Genomic DNA, 22111 nt, shown 5'->3' on the forward strand with positions numbered 1-22111 from the left:
CAAGCAGCACTCAGACTTGTTTTGACAACAACAATTTCAAAGGTGAACCAAAACCAAATAGACCAGTTACACAGGCTGTGGATGTTCAGTGTGCACTTGAGCTTTACACACACACACACACACACACACACACACACACACACACACACACACACACACACACACACACACACACACACACACACACACACACACACACACACACACACACACACACACGTGAAAGCAGCACTTACACAACCAAGGCAGGAGACTTGTTAGAGAATACAGGTTTCATGACATGTGTGTGTCAACCCCATCTGTCTGTTTCAAAAGTGTATGCGACAACCTCATGTGGACAATAGGTCATATCTAGCCATTAAATCAACTACACTGTCTCTTAATAGCTTAGATACAACATTCAGCATATTCAGCTATGACAATGGTGGCATCCCTGATCCCAAGTGATTGGCACTATCTACATACTGGGTGGTTTTGCAGAATTCATTTTCATGGTTAAGAATCACAGAGACATTTGTAGCACAAAGCCAGCCGTATAAGATCATAAAATATCATTAATACTAATGTAGGAGCAAATTTAGCTCAATGGCATGATTTGTTGTGGACTAAGAAAAGCATTGCATAACTCCAAGCAGCGTATAAATGTTGCAGGCTAAATACCTTTTCTATCAATATTACTGGATAGCAATATTAACATATGCTACTGTATAGCAATAATAAAACTCAAAACAGAGAGTCTGTGCTAAAAATGTGCTTATGTAGACAGGACAAATCCACATTCATTTTTTACACATACGTTATTATCTGAACTATAACAACTAAACACCGACACAGTAAACAAATACAAAAGACTTGGAAATTTGACTTGTGTGAACAAGGATATTCTTATAACTTCTCTCTCAAGCTCTCTTTTTGGCTAAAACCAGGGCCAGCCCTTTAAACACAGGAGTCTGCACCTGACTTACTGAGTGACTGATGAAGTTACACCATTGGTTGGTGAAGTGTTGGAATTTCCTCAATGGCAGTTGCTCCTTCAAAATAGTGTTTGTCCTTTATTTCCCTCAACTACAGAGGGTACCAGGCCTTTATTTGAGGCAGGTCTATATTGGAGATAGGCCTCTATTTATAATTAATTTGTTTGATCAGTATTTTTGGTCTTATTTCAGTATGAAGCTTCCTTTTTTTCCTGATCTGCTACCGTATACCCTGTTTAACTTTTGTTACGGCATTATACAATTAATACAAACTCATCCCTTCTTTATCTGTTTCAAACGAAAGCCCTGTAGAGTTCCAGGGGACATTCATTCCCTAAAATGGCATTTCTTGTGAAAAGACAAACCATGTTGTGAAAATGTTGGTGACTTGCGCTGTTCCTGTACAGTACTTCAAATGTATCTATTGCCTGGCTGGGACATTAACACACATTCATTCACAGTGAAAAACAAAAAGGACAATAACACTTTAGATGAGTAATCCAGAACAACAAAGTCTTGAAAATAGCAAGACACTCTTGTTGAATTTATTAAATGAATGGCAATGTACATTGTGCTCAGTTGGTAAGCGAATTAGATGACAGGCACTAGGGTTTATCCCTCATTTTTGGCTGTACTTGAGGTCGGCCTTTATTTGTTTGTGGACACCACAATTAATAATGAGTTAATATTTAGAATTTATATAATTACTGTGTTTACCTTGATAAATAGGGGGATGTGGATCAAGCACAGGGATGGAAGACAACAGGAGACCTCAGGAATCGACAGATGAGGAGGAAAAGGAGGAAAGTGTACAGGCAGGGGAGCAGGAAAAGAGCAAATTGAGAAAGATGAGACACGCTTCCAAAAAAGGTCAAAACACAGGGAGACTAGATGAGACCCAAATTGTCCTGAAAACCAAGGTTCGAGCCTTGGTTGTACTGTACTTCAACTGGAAGGTTTTACGTTTTAAGTCTCACCTCAAGTGACAGCATATACCTATGTAGATTGTTTTGTTTTTATATGCTCAGATTTAGAAATATCCACTTTTGAAGCTTCTATTGCTACCCCAGTACGAAGGAAGTGAATGTAATATTTTTCTTTGGTAGAAAGTGGTTCCCATGAACCTGTTCAAAGGGCAGTCTGTGAATTACCGGAAGTAAGAGACGCTGGTTCTGGAAAGACGTCCTACTGCTGAGTCTTTGAAAATTCACAATGCTTTGAAGAGTACAAATCTGTGCAGATTTAAATAGCAACAGGCTCCTGTTTCATTGACTGGTGCCCAATAATGCCTATAGCAAGCTGGACTGAACAGGCATGCTGCTTTTGCAAAACAATTCTTAAAACTTCACAATAGAAATAAAAGGTTAGTCTAGCTTTAGCACTATTGTAATTGGATCACAGACTATCGACTAAATGGAATTTTGAAAAATTTATTATTTTTCTTTTGGGGCCAAAACTATTTCAATTTGAACAATACATTTTGTGCCTGAATTATTCAGTTTTTTACATATGTTAAAATGGCCAATACTGATGACTGATATAACAGGTGATTCCAGACTTTTGAACAGCAGTGCACCTCATCAGCAACTATTAGCAGTTAACAGCTTAAAATGAAGGTAACTTTAACTTGTGATTTCTCTAAATATAAACATTCATCAAGATCATAATACAATTTAGGTTAGCAACTTTTTAAAAGAAAAGACAACCAGTAACAATTCAGTTTACATCACTGGCTGTAAAGGAACTCCATTTATGTTCACGTCACATTCAGCATCACTTTCAGCTTCTTCTTTCAGATTCTGTGTGATGGGATCTACAGGAGAAGTAGTAACATTACGTTTTACTTTGAAAATGTCCCACCTCTCAGGTAACAGGCCATGATTGAACATGAAAAAAGCCAGCGAAGAAAAAAAAAAAGATGGTCACCAAAGTGCAGAGCATGGAGACTGTCCTGACAGGGGACTTTTGGACGTAGACACCCTCTTCCAATGTGCAACTGGGAAGACGAAGAACAACAGGAAGACCTACGATGTTCTCCCCCAACAAAATTCTTACAATCAGTCCTATGATGTAACCCACCATGGCACCGTAACCAGTTGTCACATTAAAGAAGAGCACGGTGACCAGATGGGGGAATATAAGGGTGTAGGAGACATCTGCTCCGAGAATCCAGAGGACCAAGGGGCTGTTGGTGTAGAACGTTATGCATGTCCCAACCAGACCCACCACCACCACTGTGACCCGAATCACCCATTGCATTTCTTTGTCTGATGCCTAGGAACACGCAGTCATACAAAATGAGACGCTTCATTATTCATTCACATACCTGTGCTTTCCAAAATGGATTGATTTGATTGTACTATTTTTGTGCATCCTAACCCTCAGCTCTAGAGACACATTGTGCAACTGAGCCGCCATCATCAACATTTTTGTACTCAATACCTGTTTACGTAGGATGTTCTTGTAGATGTTTGAAGAAAAAACAGAAGTTGCAGACAACAGGGCTGAGTCTGTGGATGACATGACAGCAGCGGCCACAGCTCCAATTCCAATGATTGAGATGTAGGACGGAGTGAGGTATTGTAGGGTCAAGGGTAGGATCAAACTAGGCTCACCACGTACATATGGAGATGGAGAACCGTACAGCATCAGGTTCCAGTCTGGACAAGAGAAATAATAATAATAATAATTCTTGTAAAATGTCCATACAGCACTCATACAGAAATCTGGGCTCTATTCTATAATTTAAAGAGTTTTGCGTGTAGGTCCGTACCAACAAGAAAGTTAATTAAAATAAATTTGTAGCTGTGTCTTTGGCCACCTAATTTAAATTCCTGAGAGAAATTCAAGGATCATTTATTGTCATTCTGCAACCCATGATTGCACAACAAAATGCAGCTGTAGCCTAGTTCATTTATGCTGCACAAGAAAAAACAAAAACAGCTGTGCATATCTGGTGGGCATTTTTTTGAATTTGCATCAGGAAGAATATATAGTAGTAACAAAAACACTGGTGAATTCTCTGGGTAGATAATTTGGCCGACATCTTAACAATAAGAAATTTGACATTGGGGGAACATTGTAAATTAACTTTGACTATGTTTGAGCACCAAGATCCATTGACGTAAACACCTCTAGTCCACCTCTATATTTGACCTCTTCTCACCACCTGCTGCATCTACATACGCCGTCATCCACCTCTTTAGCTTCTAAAGGCTATTTAGAGAAGCAGCTCTGTTGATTACTGAGCAAAATATCTGACAAAAGATAAGCAATGAGTATCATACAGATATTCTGCAAATACTTTGGCCAAACAATACAAATAGCTCCAGGCCACAATGTAAGTGTCTGAAATAAAGCTCTGTCATCTCGAACCTAATTCCTACCTGTGGAGGCGCCAACAGCCCCGACCAAGGCAGGGGGGATTCCCAGTATGGCGATGGCAATAGCAGCAGCATAGCAGGTTAACTGGGCTGTTCGTGATGAGGATGCAGACAACGTCCTCTGGTGGAAGCTCTGAAATGAAACACTACCAAGACCCTGGAAAAATAAGAGCACAGGGAGAGGAGAAAGATGCATGTTTATGACAAGAGAAGATGAGGAAGGTAACCAACGAAGGACATATACTAAAACACAAGTGGTACTCCCTCAGATTGATAGAAAACCAGTGATTGAATTCAGGGAGAATCAAGGCTGTGCAGTTTTCTAATACTGTTTCAATGATTGTTCTTCAAAACGATCGCTGTTATAATTGTTGAAATTCTCTTTATATTCCGACAGCAATCAACAAACCAAGTGCTCTGACAAAAAAGAGAAAATAAATCCAGTACATGTGGCTGTAGCAGTTCTGTAAAAATCTCCTCCAGTCCTTTCATTTGGGCCGAGGGAATGACTGGACAAGCTCTTATTACTTAGCACTTATTGTGGGTCACTGGAGTTTTCCACATGCAGCTAGCTAGACAGCTGGGAGTACCCAAAATAACCATGTTTATTGTTTGTGTCCATTCTGAAACATTTCCGTTCATAATGATAAGAGTGTGCCTTTGGAGGGATGCCTGAAGGGCTGGGCTGTCAGTGTTGCACAATTGGTAACTTTCTTGCAAGATTTAGCGTATTTTAGAGTTTGTGCTCTCGTTAGTTTCTCAAGATTACCAAGCCCAGGTTTTAGTTAATTTCAAGCCATTGGTGGTGTTTTTTCTGTCCCACTGACATTGTAGGGAAATGTAGCTAAGCTCTGAGTTTATGGATTGAATCAGGTAAAGCTGACCTGCATGCTTTGAAGCTTCAATCCATGGTAATTGTTGTCCAAATCAGTATTCAAATGTTTCTTTATTCATAAATACATGCAAAAATCAACATTAATTATTATGAGTAATTCTCAGATGGGTAGTGCTGTATGTAGAGGGTGTGTGTGACAGACAGCCTCATTTAACAAGGTCTCTTATTTTATGTTGACATAGGCTACAGTACATCTATTTATTAATTTGTTTATAGGCTTACATCTGAGATTTTTCTCTTTTTTTTATGGGCTGTCGCTGTAATTTGATTATTGCACCATTTTCCTAAAATTAAAAAGGAAAACTTTAGATTTTAGATTCTTTACTTTCAATTTGTCAATTTGTCAATTTTAGATTTACTGAAGTTTCCAAGACCCCAACATGATATTTAGGACAGCCCTAGAGGCAGGACAGTATGATACTGATGAATATTAATCTTACAATCATTAAGAAGTCATCAATCCACTTCCAGACTTTGTCCTTCTCCAGAGTGCCGACCCAGGGTTCTTGGAACGTGTGGTTAAAAGCAGTCTGGGCAATGTTTGTAGATATGGGGTTGAGCAGCAGGAAGGGGACACACAACCACTGCAAATAGATATTGAGATCATCAGACTGAAGAGACCTTGATAAAAGTTAGAAGTTAAAAAACAAATATGACATATATGCATATAGATGTCGCTCACTGTGTATGTGTCTTTTTGGAAAATAAGAGCACCAGTTTCAAGCATTAACCCCCAAAAAAGACAACGTTACTGAAGAGCCATCAACATATATAAATCCCTCCTCCATAGGTATCCATGAAGTGCTCAATGGCCTCACTGGGCTAGTTTAAACTGACATATTGTCCACCAGCAGAGGGCATGTATTCTGCCTTAAAAAAATGAATAGATGACTTAAACCATGAGTCCTGCAGAATGTATAGGGCCTTCCTTGACTTTGGAGATGCATTTGGGACTCTAACTCACAATCCGGACAAAGTTGTCACTTATTTGGTGACAGCAATGTGCTTTCCTACGCTGTGAGTATGTGGATGAAGCGTTATTAAATTGTACTAATTTAACAGCTGGCTAGTTAGCTTCCTAACTACCTACCTACCTATCAGAAAATGAGCCCAACAGCGGGTTGATGGCCAACATCATCGCTGGGTCTACGGTCCCTCTCCCACTGGCGAAGCGGTGTGCCAGCGGGGTAGGGGTCGACAAATATGGTCGAATTGGTAAATCTTAACTTTCTCAAGTAACACTCGTGGTCTTGGAGAGTGAATGACTCTGCATATTGAAAGAGACATGTATTTTCTTTGGCCATTATAAAAAACATCATCAGCATTAACTATCGTGTTCAGAGAATTATTATGCCTCCACCTACGCTCTGCCCACAAAAATACGTCATGTTTCCCAAAGATAAATACAGTGGGTACGGAAAGTATTCAGACCCCTTTAAATTTTTCACTCTTTGTTTCATAGCAGCCATTTGCTAAAATCAAAAAAGTTCATTTCATTTCTCATTAATGTACACTCAGCACCCCATCTTGACAGAAAAAAACTGAAATGTAGAAATATTTGCAGATTTATTAAAAAAGAATAACTGAAATATCACATGGTCATAAGTATTCAGACCCTTTGCTGTGACACTCATATTTAACTCACATGCTGTCCTTTTCTTCTGATCCTCCTTGAGATGGTTCTACTCCTTCATTGGAGTCCAGCTGTTTCATGAAACTGTTTGGACTTGATTTGGAAAGGCACACACCTGTCTATATAAGACCTTCCAGCTCACAGTGCATGTCAGAGCAAATGAGAATCATGAGGTCGAAGGAACTGCCCAAGGAGCTCAGGGACAGAATTGTGGCAAGGCACAGATCTGGCCATGGTTACAAAAGAATTTCTGCAGCACTCAAGGTTCCTAAGAGCACAGTGGCCTCCATAATCCTTAAATGGAAGAAGTTTGGGACGACCAGAACTCTTCCTAGACCTGGCCGTCCAGCCAAACTGAGCAATCGTGGGAGAAGAGCCTTGGTGAGAGAGGTAAAGAAGAACCCAAAGATCACTGTGGCTGAGCTCCAGAGATGCAGTAGGGAGATGGGAGAAAGTTCCACAAAGTCAACTATCACTGCAGCCCTCCACCAGTCGGGGCTTTATGGCAGAGTGGCCCGACGGAAGCCTATCCTCAGTGCAAGACATATGACATTCTCTGGTCTGATGAGACCAAGATTGAACTTTTTGGCGTTAATTCTAAGCGGTATGTGTGGAGAAAACCAGGCACTGCTCATCACCTGCCCAATACAATCCCAACAGTGAAACATGATGGTGGCAGCATCATGCTATGGGGGTGTTTTTCAGCTGCAGGGACAGGACGACTGGTTGCAATTGAAGGAATGATGAATGCGGCCAAGTACAGCGATATCCTGGAAGAAAACCTCTTCCAGAGTGCTCTGGACCTCAGACTGGGCCGAAGGTTCACCTTCCAACAAGACAATGACCCTAAGCACACAGCTAAAATAACAAAGGAGTGGCTTCGGAACAACTCTGTGACCATTCTTGACTGGCCCAGCCAGAGCCCTGACCTAAACCCAATTGAGCATCTCTGGAGAGACCTGAAAATGGCTGTCCACCAACGTTCACCATCCAACCTGATGGAACTGGAGAGGATCTGCAAGGAAGAATGGCAGAGAATCCCCAAATCCAGGTGTGAAAGGCTTGTTGCATCATTCCCAAGAAGACTCATGGCTGTACTAGCTCAAAAGGGTGCTTCTACTCAATACTGAGCAAAGGGTCTGAATACTTATGACCATGTGATATTTCAGTTATTCTTTTTTAATAAATCTGCAAATATTTCTACATTTCTGTTTTTTTCTGTCAAAATGGGATGCTGAGTGTACATTAATGAGAAATTAAAATAACTTTTTTGATTTTAGCAAATGGCTGCTATGAAACAAAGAGTGAAAAATGTAAAGGGGTCTGAATACTTTCCATACCCACTGTATATGAAATGAACATGACCTACTGTACAAAGCAGTTACTCACCAAACTGAGGAAAACTAGACAGAGCTGGATAACATCAGTGTTATCCAGCAATTGAAATGCTTTAATTGTGTCCTCTAATGAAAAATGTGTGGTTTTACTAGGTATGTATATATGTTTACCTGAGCCAAGCAGAGTGGATGAGACCCACAGCACATCCACCAGTATCGAAGGCAGCACCAGAGCACCACTGAGTACATTGCCATACTTTATCTGGAATGGGTCCATCATGGTGACATACTTCTTATCCCTCATTGGCTTGGCAAAGAAAAGTCCACCTTGTGCATTGGATGAGATATTAAGCATTACATTGTATTCACTCTCTGAATAATTTATTAAAAACTTTACGTTGTTGATGTTGTAGGCACTGTGCAATGCAAGCTGCTGGTATCCAGTACATCAAGCTCCACAAAATGAATTCCTGACTGTTTAAAGTGTTGTACATTTACCGTAGCGGTTTAATAAAATATTCATTAAACAGATCAAATAGCCACACGGAAATAATAAGTTTATGTCTGACATTATCAAGATCAGTACAGCCTTCTTCCTCTATAGCAGGGATTCCCAAAGTGTGGTGGGCGCACCCCTGGGGTTGCGCGAGCTGCCTCTAGGGGGTGCGCGAGAGGAAAAGTGTAATGGCGGTCTGATGGTGTAATAATATTAAATATTTAAAAAAAATAATAATTTTAATTTAAAAAGTGGGATTTTTAAAATAAAGACATGAATTATAAAAATTCCCTTTGTAAGATTTAAAATTAAAAACGTACAATTTAATAAATGCACTTGAGCTCATTCCGGCAGTCTTGCGCCTGCCGCCAGTCGTACACATTAGCCAGCCTAGCTTGTGCAGCTAACCTCAGCTAACAGTGAACTTCATGCATTCAGCAACATTAATTTAAATATGCTAAACTGGCTGAAATCGGGGAAACTGTCAAGTAGGACATCTGAAGCTATCAGTCGTAAAAGAGGAGAGAGAGAGAGAGAGAGAGAGAGAGAGAGAGAGAGAGAGAGAGAGAGAGAGAGAGAGAGAGAGAATAGGAGGCGAGGGGAACGGAGAGACCGGGAGAAGAAATCGAGCCAGAGTCAGAGGAAGATGAGACGGAGGAGACCGAAAAGGAGGAAGGGATAGCACAGACAAATCGGGAGCACGTCGGCCCATCGAGTCAAGGTGAAAAAAGAGGAAAACGAGAGAGCATCAGACTGGGAAAAAAAGAGGAAATATTATGAAAATGATCTGTGTCTGGGCTTCACTTGGATTGGCAACGCAGATTCCCCAAAGCCACAGTGCGTGGTGTGCTAACAGCTGTCTGAAGCCCTCTTATTTACGTCGCCACCTGAACACCAAGCATGCCAGTGCAAGTCAAAAGCCCCTTACATATTTTAAATCGAAATTGGAGGAGTCTCATTCATGTGTTGGGTCTATAAATGACGCACTACGGGCTTCATATCTGGTCAGTTACAGAATAGCGAGAAAGGGGCTACCGCACACAATCGCCGAAGACGTGTGCTTGCCAGCTGCCAAAGAGATGGTGGAATGTATGATTGGGGAGAAAGAAGCAAAAAAGTTGGACATGATCCCGGTGTCCAACAACACTGTGTCGCGCCGCATCGATGCTTTGTCCGAAGACATCCTGGCTACATTAGTCGGTCATTAATTGTAAATTAAATGTGATAGTCTGCCTCTGAGCCTGTGCGTGTGTCCTCGCCATCCGTATTGCTCTTTAAAAGTTACGCCTTGTGTAACTGAAAGTTATTGAAACTATGTTGCAGTGTTTCAGGGCGTTTTCACACCCGTAGTTCGTTTGCTTTGTTCCGATTCAGGGATTCATATGATACAATGTTGCAGTTGCCCCTTTGTTCGGTTTGTGTTCGCACTGCAACATTTAACAGCGGACTAAATCTTACGCCACGCGCGAGCAAACTGTGCTCTCATTGGTCCGATTTTTATGCTCTGTTGCTTTTTTTTTCATTAGGGGGGGGGGGGGGGGGGGGTGCGCGAACCTGGTCAGGATGTAGAAGGGGGTGCGCGGCCTAAAAAGTTTGGGAACCGCTGCTCTATAGTATACGGCTTGTCATACCTATTATGAAGGACACCATGTAATGTAGAGGCATAAGAGCCCATATTAAGCCCATTTTAGGAGAGTACACCGCCTCAGCCACACCCAGGATAAAACCACCTCCGACCCATGTAGCTACAGAAGAATGACACAGACACTTCAATTTGAATATATTGTACTTTTGAACAGTATGTGCATAGTGAGTATTGCAAGGGTGAGTAGACAGACGCCTACATATTTTCTTTCTTTGCACAACACCCATGTCTTGCTAGCAAAAAACAAAACAAATAACTAATTAAAAGAGCTGATACTAACATGAGTTTCTAAGCGCCACAGAACAACTTACCAGTCGTGGTGAAAATCCCGACCAGCAAGCCGATATTTCTGTCTCCAAGGAGCGCCACTTCAGTCCTGCTTCCATGGCTCTTCATCTCAGCCTTCCTGGACTTACGGGCAGCCCACAACCCTGTCCCTAGAATAAGGATATAGAACAGCACCACTGCAATTACACCAGGGATGTGCAAAGCCATGGTGCTCAAGAACTTCAGAGCACTTTGACAGGCAGATAGACCTAATTGATAATACAGATTCTGAACATGGACCAAAAGCGAAAATAAGTACAAGTAAAAATAAAGTAAAAATAAAGATGTACTTGTCACAGGAAAGGGTTGAAAATGAACTTGACTAATAATTCATTTGGAATGTGACAAACCATGATTCAAACACAATTCCTAGAACTTCTAGCTTTTGGAAACACCCCCTTAAATGAAGTCCAGGCAACCCACCTCGCTATTGACAGTTTCACATTCGCTTTTTTAGGTCAGTTCAGGTAGTTTTTAGTTTATTTTCTACCAGTAAAAACAACCGCTTCTATTGACTCTACAATAATTTTCTTTACACCACCCTTACCTCTAAACTTGTCCTTTCCTTCATTTACTAGACTACATACTTGACTCACACTACTTCTGTCATCTCTCGTATTTAAAATGATACTACTGTAGGGGACGACCAAATTCACGGGGCCCCTTTAAGGAAAGGGGCGTAACCCTGGTGACAGAGGGGGTTAAAGGGTGACAGGAAGTGAATGTGGAAAATGTTTGTATGGATGGAAATAAACGGCCACATGGTGCAGCCAAAGGGAATACTCGACTCCTTGTTTGTTTCCACACACCTACACTACCGTATATGTTTTAATGACAGCTAGTGATGGCGAGATGAAGCCTCATGAGGCCTCGCAACACTTCAGCCAATTGGTTCGAGAAAGGGTTCATTACTCGATGCTTCATGTGCACACGATACCACCTACTGGCCAAGTGTATAATCACAGGCAGCTGTATCTGAACCACATAATGTGATGCATTGAATTGTTGTGTCTGTTATGGCTGTTGGGAATGACTGAATTACAAAAATGTATGACCAAATAATTTCTGTACATAAATGATCACATATGTGCATAATAAAATATTTTTATATATTTTTTGAATGTATTCTGTGTGTGTAAATTTTTCCCAAAATGGGAGTTTCATATGATATGGCAGGTTGTGTATTAATGTTATTATGTCACTTTAGGAAAATGGCATGGGCTTAAGCAGACAGAGGACAGTGAAAGTGCTTGTGGAACGAGGAAGAGGGGACTGAATATGCTTGTGTAACTTGGACAGTGATGTACAGGACAGGGGATATTTTATTCATTTTTATTCAGAAATAACAGTTTCTCAACAGTTTTTAGTTTTAAACGATTCCTTTTTTTTGACACAACCTCTCCGGCCTTTGAAAACACCCTTTCACAGGGTACAGAAGATGCTAGCGTGCACAAAAACGCAAACACAAATGCCCTGAATCCAACATCATCCACAATACTGAAGGGCTGTGTGTCCTTCACTATCATGGAGACGAGGGCTTCATCCAGCTCTTCTTTTCTGGTGGCTGGTTAAAAGAGAATAAATACAGTGTCTGTTACCTGTCTTTATTTGCACAATAAACAAAAGTGAACAGGGAAAAATTGTGATGGTGCATTTGTAATATTGTAATGACTTACCATGGCTGGGTGACGCTCCAGTTTCCGCACGGTAATGCCTTAGCATGGATGAGGTGTTGTTATTGTACCCCAACTCCTTGGAGCACAATAAACACCTCACCTTTGAATAAAAGAAGAAACTGTGAAAAATACAGTTCTTGATAAGCAAACCTAATGTGTCTGAAATAGAGTTAGCTTTAGCTTACCTTATTAGGAGTTATCAAATCAAAGTGTTCCCACACAGGGGAAATCCTCCTCTTCCTAGCTGGCTCCATCACCTATCCTTCTCTCCTCACTCTCCTAACTCTCCAAACTATCTCTAAACTCTCCAAACTATATAAACGCTATCCAAACTATCTCTCTCTCTCCAAACTATCCAAACTCTCAACTGACCGCAACTCTCCACCAACAACCCACATTTTGAATGGAGCCTGAGTGGTTTATATTGCTGTCGAACCTCCCGGCAAACTCTGAACCACTTCCCGAAGCAGTCACGTGGTACAGCCGGGCAGCGAGGCTTCGGACGTCATCATTTCTGGCTCCTCCCCTACATGAAGCAAGCCTCGATACGCGCTTCAAGGAAACGCCCCCTCCATTACTCGACACACGCTTCGAAGCGTCGGCACATCTCGTAACATCACTAATGACAGCTTAATTAATATGATCTAAGGGTCTGCCTCTCTTAAACTTTTACTAGTCTTTGTCCAGACCGTTATGCATTTCAGATTTTGCTAATAGGGCAAAGGCGAAAGAACAATGACACAGTATGTTGAAATAGAGCCGGTCTGAATGCTGAATTACACAACACATGAATCAGGGGCAGTGAACGAGAGCAGTGGGTGAAGTGCCAAAACTACATGTATCAATCATTGCATTGGAGATGTACTGTGGTTGGTGTTTCTGGAAGTGGATATGGAATTAAAAAATGGGCAAAGCCTTGCACAACATGGCACCTAAAACCATTTATATGAGAGAGTCAATAGTATTAGAATCACTGTGATAAACCTGTAACTGTTTATGAAACAGTCTCAATTTAATACTGATGCTCAGCGAGAGAACATTGTCTATTTCTATATTGTTATTCTTAATGTTTGCCATCGGTGCCACCGGATTGGATTCCAAGCGTTGAATCATGCAGGTTCACTAAAAAGTCCTTCAGCTCAAGCTCCAGCGGGGCCTCCTGCAGCGACCAGCTCACCGCAGACAGACCCAGATCCAGCTCTGATGCTGCCTACGACCTGCAGTTGGAAGCGCTGCCGGGATGACGTATCCTCCACCAGCCAGGAGCAGAGCGTCTCATCACTGCCCCTCCGGTCCCTGCTGGGAGCCAACACTGACTCCACACTGCTTTAGGCCCAGGTTGTATTGCTGCACTCACTGCAGAGAAGGGAGGCACAGAACAACCACAACCACCAATCTGCCCCTGCATACATTATCCCAAGGAAATACAACAATATCGACAGAATGATTGAATAACAATCGTGATAGTTAATAAGTTCATTGAGGAGTTAACTTGTGTTTCTATCTTTAGAAAACAAACGTTTCTTAAGAAGATACCTAACCTGTTAGCATGAGGAGCAGCTTTGTTTCTAAGCCCCACAGAACATTCAATAATGAATTAAAAAGTAGTGTATTGCACACTTTTATTTTAAAAGTACTGCTATATCAACAAAAGTGCAATAACATTTGGTTTGCAAACACTTTAAACAAATAAGGTGCTTTTTAACAGCAGTATTTCCTTTACACAGTAGCAGTTAAAATACAGTTATAATGATTCTGATAATAGATATTCAGCCGGTGTTCACAACTTTATCTTCATGTGTGTAATAGATGCAATTTGAAACCATGTTTTTTCCTTTTTTTTAAATGTTTGATAAATTCTCAGTAGCGATAACTAAATGATATGCTTATTATACATATTCCAAACAAAAACACTTTAAAAATTCTAAAAAAATTATTTAAATTAACCATTTCTTTTTAGCTATTTTTTTGGTATTTTGGTCAGACACATGCTGATTACCATAATATGTGTGGTATTTGTTAAAAAGAGGGTGATAAGAAGCTGTACATGGAGGGACTTAGGACCCAGGGTAGGTGAAGGAAATAGGAAGAGATGCCACACAAACAGCTGTTCACTGCACTGACCAGCAATAAGAAGCTGTACATCAGGGGTGTCCAAACTTTTTTCAAAGAGGGCCAAATTTGATAATGTGAAAATGCCCAAGGGCCAACAGTCCCTGCTGACATTATTTTAAACAATACAAGTAGCCTATACATACATTGTTATTTTATCATTTTATTTTCAATGACAGCAAATAGCAATGTAACCAAATGTAAGCATTCATGTGTGAACACATCTCAACAACTATTCTGCCTTTCTTTCACATCTTGAAAGTCAGATAACAAAGAACAAGCCATCTAAAAGCTAATTACATAGGAACCGATCAATATTCTCACCTCAAGACAATCTTAAATATGACTTAGTGAGGGTGATGAAAAGTTGTCTAACATTTAAATTCAACACACATGAAACAGGCTCACGAAAAAAATCAAGTTGTCTCTTCGTATCTGATGATAGCTCTTCAGTGTTACGAGCCAGGCAAACATTAGCAAACTCTGTCTTCTTCTCGGGGCAAATGTTTTCTGCTATTTTCATAACACAGTCTTTGATAACCTCACATTCCGTAAAAGGTTTGTCATGTTTAGCAATTACCACGGCCACTCCGCAGCTTACTTTGATGATGTTTTTCATGTGAAAACATCATCAGCTGCTGTGTGGCCAAGTTATCTTGGAGTTGCTTCACTTTTCTAGCACGGACGCTCTCTGATAGCTTGTTGTAGCATTAGCACGTTTGGTCTCGTAGTGTCTCTTTACATTATATTCCTTAAACAAGGCAACAGTCTCATGACAAATTAGGGAGACACAGTTGTTTCGGTTTTCGGTGAAAAAAATATTGCGATCTCCACCTCTCCTGGAAGCGGCGGCCCTCATTATCGACTTTCCTTTTTTTCCTTGCCGTAGCCATGACAGTTCAAGGGTCAGAGCCAATTTCAAACAGCCAGACAGTTACAGAGTGGTGCTGCCACCATGAGGTAAAAATAGGAATTGCATGTTGAATTTGTATGATTTATTCATTCCGTTTTGACTGTGCTGGCGGGCCATAAATAATGCATTTTAAGACAGAAGGCGCGGGCCGTATAAAATCTGACCTCGGGCCGTGATTGGCCCGCGGGCCGGACTTTGGACATGCCTGATCTACAGCATACCTTCAGGGCTCTGAGGTCTCACATTTGTGTCATAGCCTGGAGTACTTTTGTAACAGTTGATACAGTTGAGTATCTTCAAAAAATAACTAAAAAAGTAACTTTTTTTCCAAAGTAACTAAAAAAGTAACTTGTTTTACAAAGTAACTAAAAAAGTAACTTTTTTTCCAAAGTAACTAAAAAAGTAACTTGTTTTACAAAGTAACTAAAAAAGTAACTTGTTTTACAAAGTAACTAAAAAAGTAACTTTTTTTCCAAAGTAACTAAAAAAGTAACTTGTTTTACAAAATAACTAAAAAAGTAACTTTTTTTCCAAAGTAACTAAAAAAGTAACTTGTTTTACAAAGTAACTAAAAAAGTGACTTTTTTAACAAAGTAACTATAAAAGTAACTTTGAGAATATAGTAACTAAAAAAGTAACTTTGAGAATATAGTAACTAAAAAAGTAACTTTTTTTACAAAGTAACTAAAAAAGTAACTTTTAGAATATAGTAACTAAAAAAGTAACTTTTTTACAAATAAACTAAAAAGTAACTTTTTTTTACAAAGTAACTAAAAAGTAACTTTTTTTACAAAGTAACTAAAAAAGTAACTTTTTTTTACAAAGTAACTAAAAAAGTAACTTTTTTTACAAAGAAACTAAAAAGTAACTTTTTTACAAAGAAACTAAAAAGTAACTTTTTTTAAAAAGTAACTAAAAAAGTAACTTTTTTTCCAAAGTAACTAAAAAAGTAACTTTGAGAATATAGTAACTAAAAATGTAACTTTTTTTCCAAAGTAACTAAAAAAGTAACTTTTTTAACAAAGTAACTATAAAAGTAACTTTGAGAATATAGTAACTAAAAAAGTAACTTTGAGAATATAGTAACTAAAAAAGAAACTTTTTTACAAAGTAACTAAAAAGTAACTTTTTTTTAAAAAGTAACTAAAAAAGTAACTTTTTTTCCAAAGTAACTAAAAAAGTAACTTTTTTACAAAGAAACTAAAAAGTAACTTTTTTTTAAAAGTAACTAAAAAAGTAACTTGTTTTACAAAGTAACTAAAAAAGTAACTTGTTTTACAAAGTAACTAAAAAAGTAACTTGTTTTACAAAGTAACTAAAAAAGTAACTTTTTTTCCAAAGTAACTAAAAAAGTAACTTGTTTTACAAAATAACTAAAAAAGTAACTTTTTTTCCAAAGTCACTAAAAAAGTAACTTGTTTTACAAAGTAACTAAAAAAGTAACTTGTTTTACAAAGTAACTAAAAAAGTGACTTTTTTAACAAAGTAACTATAAAAGTAACTTTGAGAATATAGTAACTAAAAAAGTAACTTTGAGAATATAGTAACTAAAAAAGTAACTTTTTTTACAAAGTAACTAAAAAAGTTACTTTTAGAATATAGTAACTAAAAAAGTAACTTTTTTACAAATAAACTAAAAAGTAACTTTTTTTACAAAGTAACTAAAAAGTAACTTTTTTTACAAAGTAACTAAAAAAGTAACTTTTTTTTTTACAAAGTAACTAAAAAAGTAACTTTTTTACAAAGAAACTAAAAAGTAACTTTTTTACAAAGAAACTAAAAAGTAACTTTTTTTAAAAAGTAACTTTTTTTCCAAAGTAACTAAAAAAGTAACTTTGAGAATATAGTAACTAAAAATGTAACTTTTTTTCCAAAGTAACTAAAAAAGTAACTTTTTTAACAAAGTAACTATAAAAGTAACTTTGAGAATATAGTAACTAAAAAAGTAACTTTGAGAATATAGTAACTAAAAAAGAAACTTTTTTACAAAGTAACTAAAAAGTAACTTTTTTTAAAAAGTAACTAAAAAAGTAACTTTTTTTCCAAAGTAACTAAAAAAGTAACTTTTTTACAAAGAAACTAAAAAGTAACTTTTTTTAAAAAGTAACTAAAAAAGTAACTTGTTTTACAAAGTAACTAAAAAAGTAACTTTTTTTCCAAAGTAACTAAAAAAGTAACTTGTTTTACAAAATAACTAAAAAAGTAACTTTTTTTCCAAAGTAACTAAAAAAGTAACTTGTTTTACAAAGTAACTAAAAAAGTAACTTGTTTTACAAAGTAACTAAAAAAGTAACTTGTTTTACAAAGTAACTAAAAAAGTAACTTTTTTAACAAAGTAACTATAAAAGTAACTTTGAGAATATAGTAACTAAAAAAGTAACTTTGAGAATATAGTAACTAAAAAAGTAACTTTTTTTACAAAGTAACTAAAAAAGTTACTTTTAGAATATAGTAACTAAAAAAGTTACTTTTAGAATATAGTAACTAAAAAAGTTACTTTTTTACAAATAAACTAAAAAGTAACTTTTTTTACAAAGTAACTAAAAAGTAACTTTTTTTACAAAGTAACTAAAAAAGTAACTTTTTTTACAAAGTAACTAAAAAAGTAACTTTTTTACAAAGAAACTAAAAAGTAACTTTTTTACAAAGAAACTAAAAAGTAACTTTTTTTAAAAAGTAACTAAAAAAGTAACTTTTTTTCCAAAGTAACTAAAAAAGTAACTTTGAGAATATAGTAACTAAAAATGTAACTTTTTTTCCAAAGTAACTAAAAAAGTAACTTTTTTAACAAAGTAACTATAAAAGTAACTTTGAGAATATAGTAACTAAAAAAGTAACTTTGAGAATATAGTAACTAAAAAAGAAACTTTTTTTACAAAGTAACTAAAAAAGTAACTTTTACAAAATAACTAAAAAAGTAACTTTTTTTCCAAAGTAACTAAAAAAGTAACTTGTTTTACAAAGTAACTAAAAAAGTAACTTGTTTTACAAAGTAACTAAAAAAGTAACTTTTTTAACAAAGTAACTATAAAAGTAACTTTGAGAATATAGTAACTAAAAAAGTAACTTTGAGAATATAGTAACTAAAAAAGTAACTTTTTTTACAAAGTAACTAAAAAAGTTACTTTTAGAATATAGTAACTAAAAAAGTAACTTTTTTACAAATAAACTAAAAAGTAACTTTTTTTACAAAGTAACTAAAAAGTAACTTTTTTTAAAAAGTAACTAAAAAAGTTACTTTTTTTCCAAAGTAACTAAAAAAGTAACTTTTTTACAAAGAAACTAAAAAGTAACTTTTTTTAAAAAGTAACTAAAAAAGTAACTTTTTTTCCAAAGTAACTAAAAAAGTAACTTTTTTTTACAAAGTAACTAAAAAAGTAACTTGTTTTACAAAGTAACTAAAAAAGTAACTTTTTTTCCAAAGTAACTAAAAAAGTAACTTGTTTTCCAAAGTAACTAAAAAAGTAACTTTTTTTCCAAAGTAACTAAAAAAGTAACTTCTTTTACAAAGTAACTAAAAAAGTAACTTTTTTTCCAAAGTAACTAAAAAAGTAACTTTTTTTTACAAAGTAACTAAAAAAGTAACTTTGAGAATATAGTAACTAAAAAAGAAACTTTTTTTACAAAGTAACTAAAAAAGTAACTTTTTTACAAAGAAACTAAAAAGTAACTTTTTTTTACAAAGTAACTAAAAAAGTAACTTTTTTTTACAAAGTAACTAAAAAGTAACTTTTTTACAAAGAAACTAAAAAAGTAACTTTTTTTACAAAGTAACTAAAAAAGTAACTTTTTTTTACAAAGTAACTAAAAAAGTAACTTTTTTTACAAAGTAACTAAAAAAGTAACTTTTTTTACAAAGTAACTAAAAAAGTAACTTTTTTTTACAAAGTAACTAAAAAAGTAACTTTTTTACAAAGAAACTAAAAAGTAACTTTTTTTACAAAGTAACTAAAAAAGTAACTTTTTTTTACAAAGTAACTAAAAAAGTAACTTGTTTTACAAAGTAACTAAAAAAGTAACTTTTTTTCCAAAGTAACTAAAAAAGTAACTTGTTTTCCAAAGTAACTAAAAAAGTAACTTTTTTTCCAAAGTAACTAAAAAAGTAACTTCTTTTACAAAGTAACTAAAAAAGTAACTTTTTTTCCAAAGTAACTAAAAAAGTAACTTTTTTTTACAAAGTAACTAAAAAAGTAACTTTGAGAATATAGTAACTAAAAAAGAAACTTTTTTTACAAAGTAACTAAAAAAGTAACTTTTTTACAAAGAAACTAAAAAGTAACTTTTTTTTACAAAGTAACTAAAAAAGTAACTTTTTTTTACAAAGTAACTAAAAAGTAACTTTTTTACAAAGAAACTAAAAAAGTAACTTTTTTTACAAAGTAACTAAAAAAGTAACTTTTTTTTACAAAGTAACTAAAAAAGTAACTTTTTTTACAAAGTAACTAAAAAAGTAACTTTTTTTACAAAGTAACTAAAAAAGTAACTTTTTTTTACAAAGTAACTAAAAAAGTAACTTTTTTACAAAGAAACTAAAAAGTAACTTTTTTTAAAAAGTAACTAAAAAAGTAACTTTTTTAAAAAAGTAACTAAAAAAGTAACTTTTTTTCCAAAGTAACTAAAAAAGTAACTTTTTTACAAAGAAACTAAAAAGTAACTTTTTTTAAAAAGTAACTAAAAAAGTAACTTGTTTTACAAAGTAACTAAAAAAGTTACTTTTTTTACAAAGTAACTAAAAAAGTAACTTGTTTTCCAAAGTAACTAAAAAAGTAACTTGTTTTCCAAAGTAACTAAAAAAGTAACTTTTTTACAAAGACCCTAAAGTAACTTTTTTTCCAAAGTAACTAAAAAAGTAACTTTTTTTCCAAAGTAACTAAAAAAGTAACTTTTTTTCCAAAGTAACTAAAAAAGTAACTTGTTTTACAAAGTAACTAAAAAAGTAACTTTGAGAATATAGTAACTAAAAATGTAACTTTTTTTCGAAAGTAACTAAAAAACTAAAAAGTAAGTTTTTTACAAAGAAACTAAAAAGTAACTTTTTTCCAAAGTAACTAAAAAAGTAACTTTGAGAATATAGTAACTAAAAAAGAAACTTTTTTTACAAAGTAACTAAAAAAGTAACTTTTTTACAAAGAAACTAAAAAGTAACTTTTTTTACAAAGTAACTAAAAAAGTAACTTTTTTTTACAAAGTAACTAAAAAGTAACTTTTTTACAAAGTAACTAAAAAGTAACTTTTTTTAAAAAGTAACTAAAAAAGTAACTTTTTTTCCAATGTAACTAAAAAAGTAACTTTTTTTTACAAAGTAACTAAAAAAGTAACTTTGAGAATATAGTAACTAAAAAAGAAACTTTTTTTACAAAGTAACTAAAAAAGTAACTTTTTTACAAAGAAACTAAAAAGTAACTTTTTTTTACAAAGTAACTAAAAAAGTAACTTTTTTTTACAAAGTAACTAAAAAGTAACTTTTTTACAAAGAAACTAAAAAAGTAACTTTTTTTACAAAGTAACTAAAAAAGTAACTTTTTTTTACAAAGTAACTAAAAAAGTAACTTTTTTTACAAAGTAACTAAAAAAGTAACTTTTTTTACAAAGTAACTAAAAAAGTAACTTTTTTTTACAAAGTAACTAAAAAAGTAACTTTTTTACAAAGAAACTAAAAAGTAACTTTTTTTACAAAGTAACTAAAAAAGTAACTTTTTTTTACAAAGTAACTAAAAAGTAACTTTTTTACAAAGAAACTAAAAAGTAACTTTTTTTAAAAAGTAACTAAAAAAGTAACTTTTTTAAAAAAGTAACTAAAAAAGTAACTTTTTTTCCAAAGTAACTAAAAAAGTAACTTTTTTACAAAGAAACTAAAAAGTAACTTTTTTTAAAAAGTAACTAAAAAAGTAACTTGTTTTACAAAGTAACTAAAAAAGTTACTTTTTTTACAAAGTAACTAAAAAAGTAACTTGTTTTCCAAAGTAACTAAAAAAGTAACTTGTTTTCCAAAGTAACTAAAAAAGTAACTTTTTTACAAAGACCCTAAAGTAACTTTTTTTCCAAAGTAACTAAAAAAGTAACTTTTTTTCCAAAGTAACTAAAAAAGTAACTTTTTTTCCAAAGTAACTAAAAAAGTAACTTGTTTTACAAAGTAACTAAAAAAGTAACTTTGAGAATATAGTAACTAAAAAAGAAACTTTTTTTACAAAGTAACTAAAAAAGTAACTTTTTTACAAAGAAACTAAAAAGTAACTTTTTTTACAAAGTAACTAAAAAAGTAACTTTTTTTTACAAAGTAACTAAAAAGTAACTTTTTTACAAAGTAACTAAAAAGTAACTTTTTTTAAAAAGTAACTAAAAAAGTAACTTTTTTTCCAATGTAACTAAAAAAGTAACTTTTTTTTACAAAGTAACTAAAAAAGTAACTTTGAGAATATAGTAACTAAAAAAGAAACTTTTTTTACAAAGTAACTAAAAAAGTAACTTTTTTACAAAGAAACTAAAAAGTAACTTTTTTTTACAAAGTAACTAAAAAAGTAACTTTTTTTTACAAAGTAACTAAAAAGTAACTTTTTTACAAAGAAACTAAAAAAGTAACTTTTTTTACAAAGTAACTAAAAAAGTAACTTTTTTTAAAAAGTAACTAAAAAAGTAACTTTTTTTCCAAAGTAACTAAAAAAGTAACTTTGAGAATATAGTAACTAAAAATGTAACTTTTTTTCCAAAGTAACTAAAAAA

General features: G+C 34.5%; 1 pseudogene across 1 annotated transcript; it reads right to left on the bottom strand.

The window, feature by feature from the left end:
• Window positions 1–2695: 2695 nt before the first annotated feature.
• Window positions 2696–10858, bottom strand: LOC306784601 (high-affinity choline transporter 1-like; annotated as a pseudogene). Its single transcript has 7 exons — window positions 10675–10858; window positions 10350–10463; window positions 8275–8549; window positions 5693–5836; window positions 4361–4514; window positions 3417–3634; window positions 2696–3248 (listed from the first exon to the last, which is right to left on the bottom strand). The product of its transcript is annotated as a high-affinity choline transporter 1-like (transcript).
• Window positions 10859–22111: the final 11253 nt, after the last annotated feature.

Source organism: Melanostigma gelatinosum (assembly GCF_949748355.1).
Source record: "Melanostigma gelatinosum genome assembly, chromosome: 11".
NCBI lineage: Eukaryota > Metazoa > Chordata > Actinopteri > Perciformes > Zoarcidae > Melanostigma > Melanostigma gelatinosum.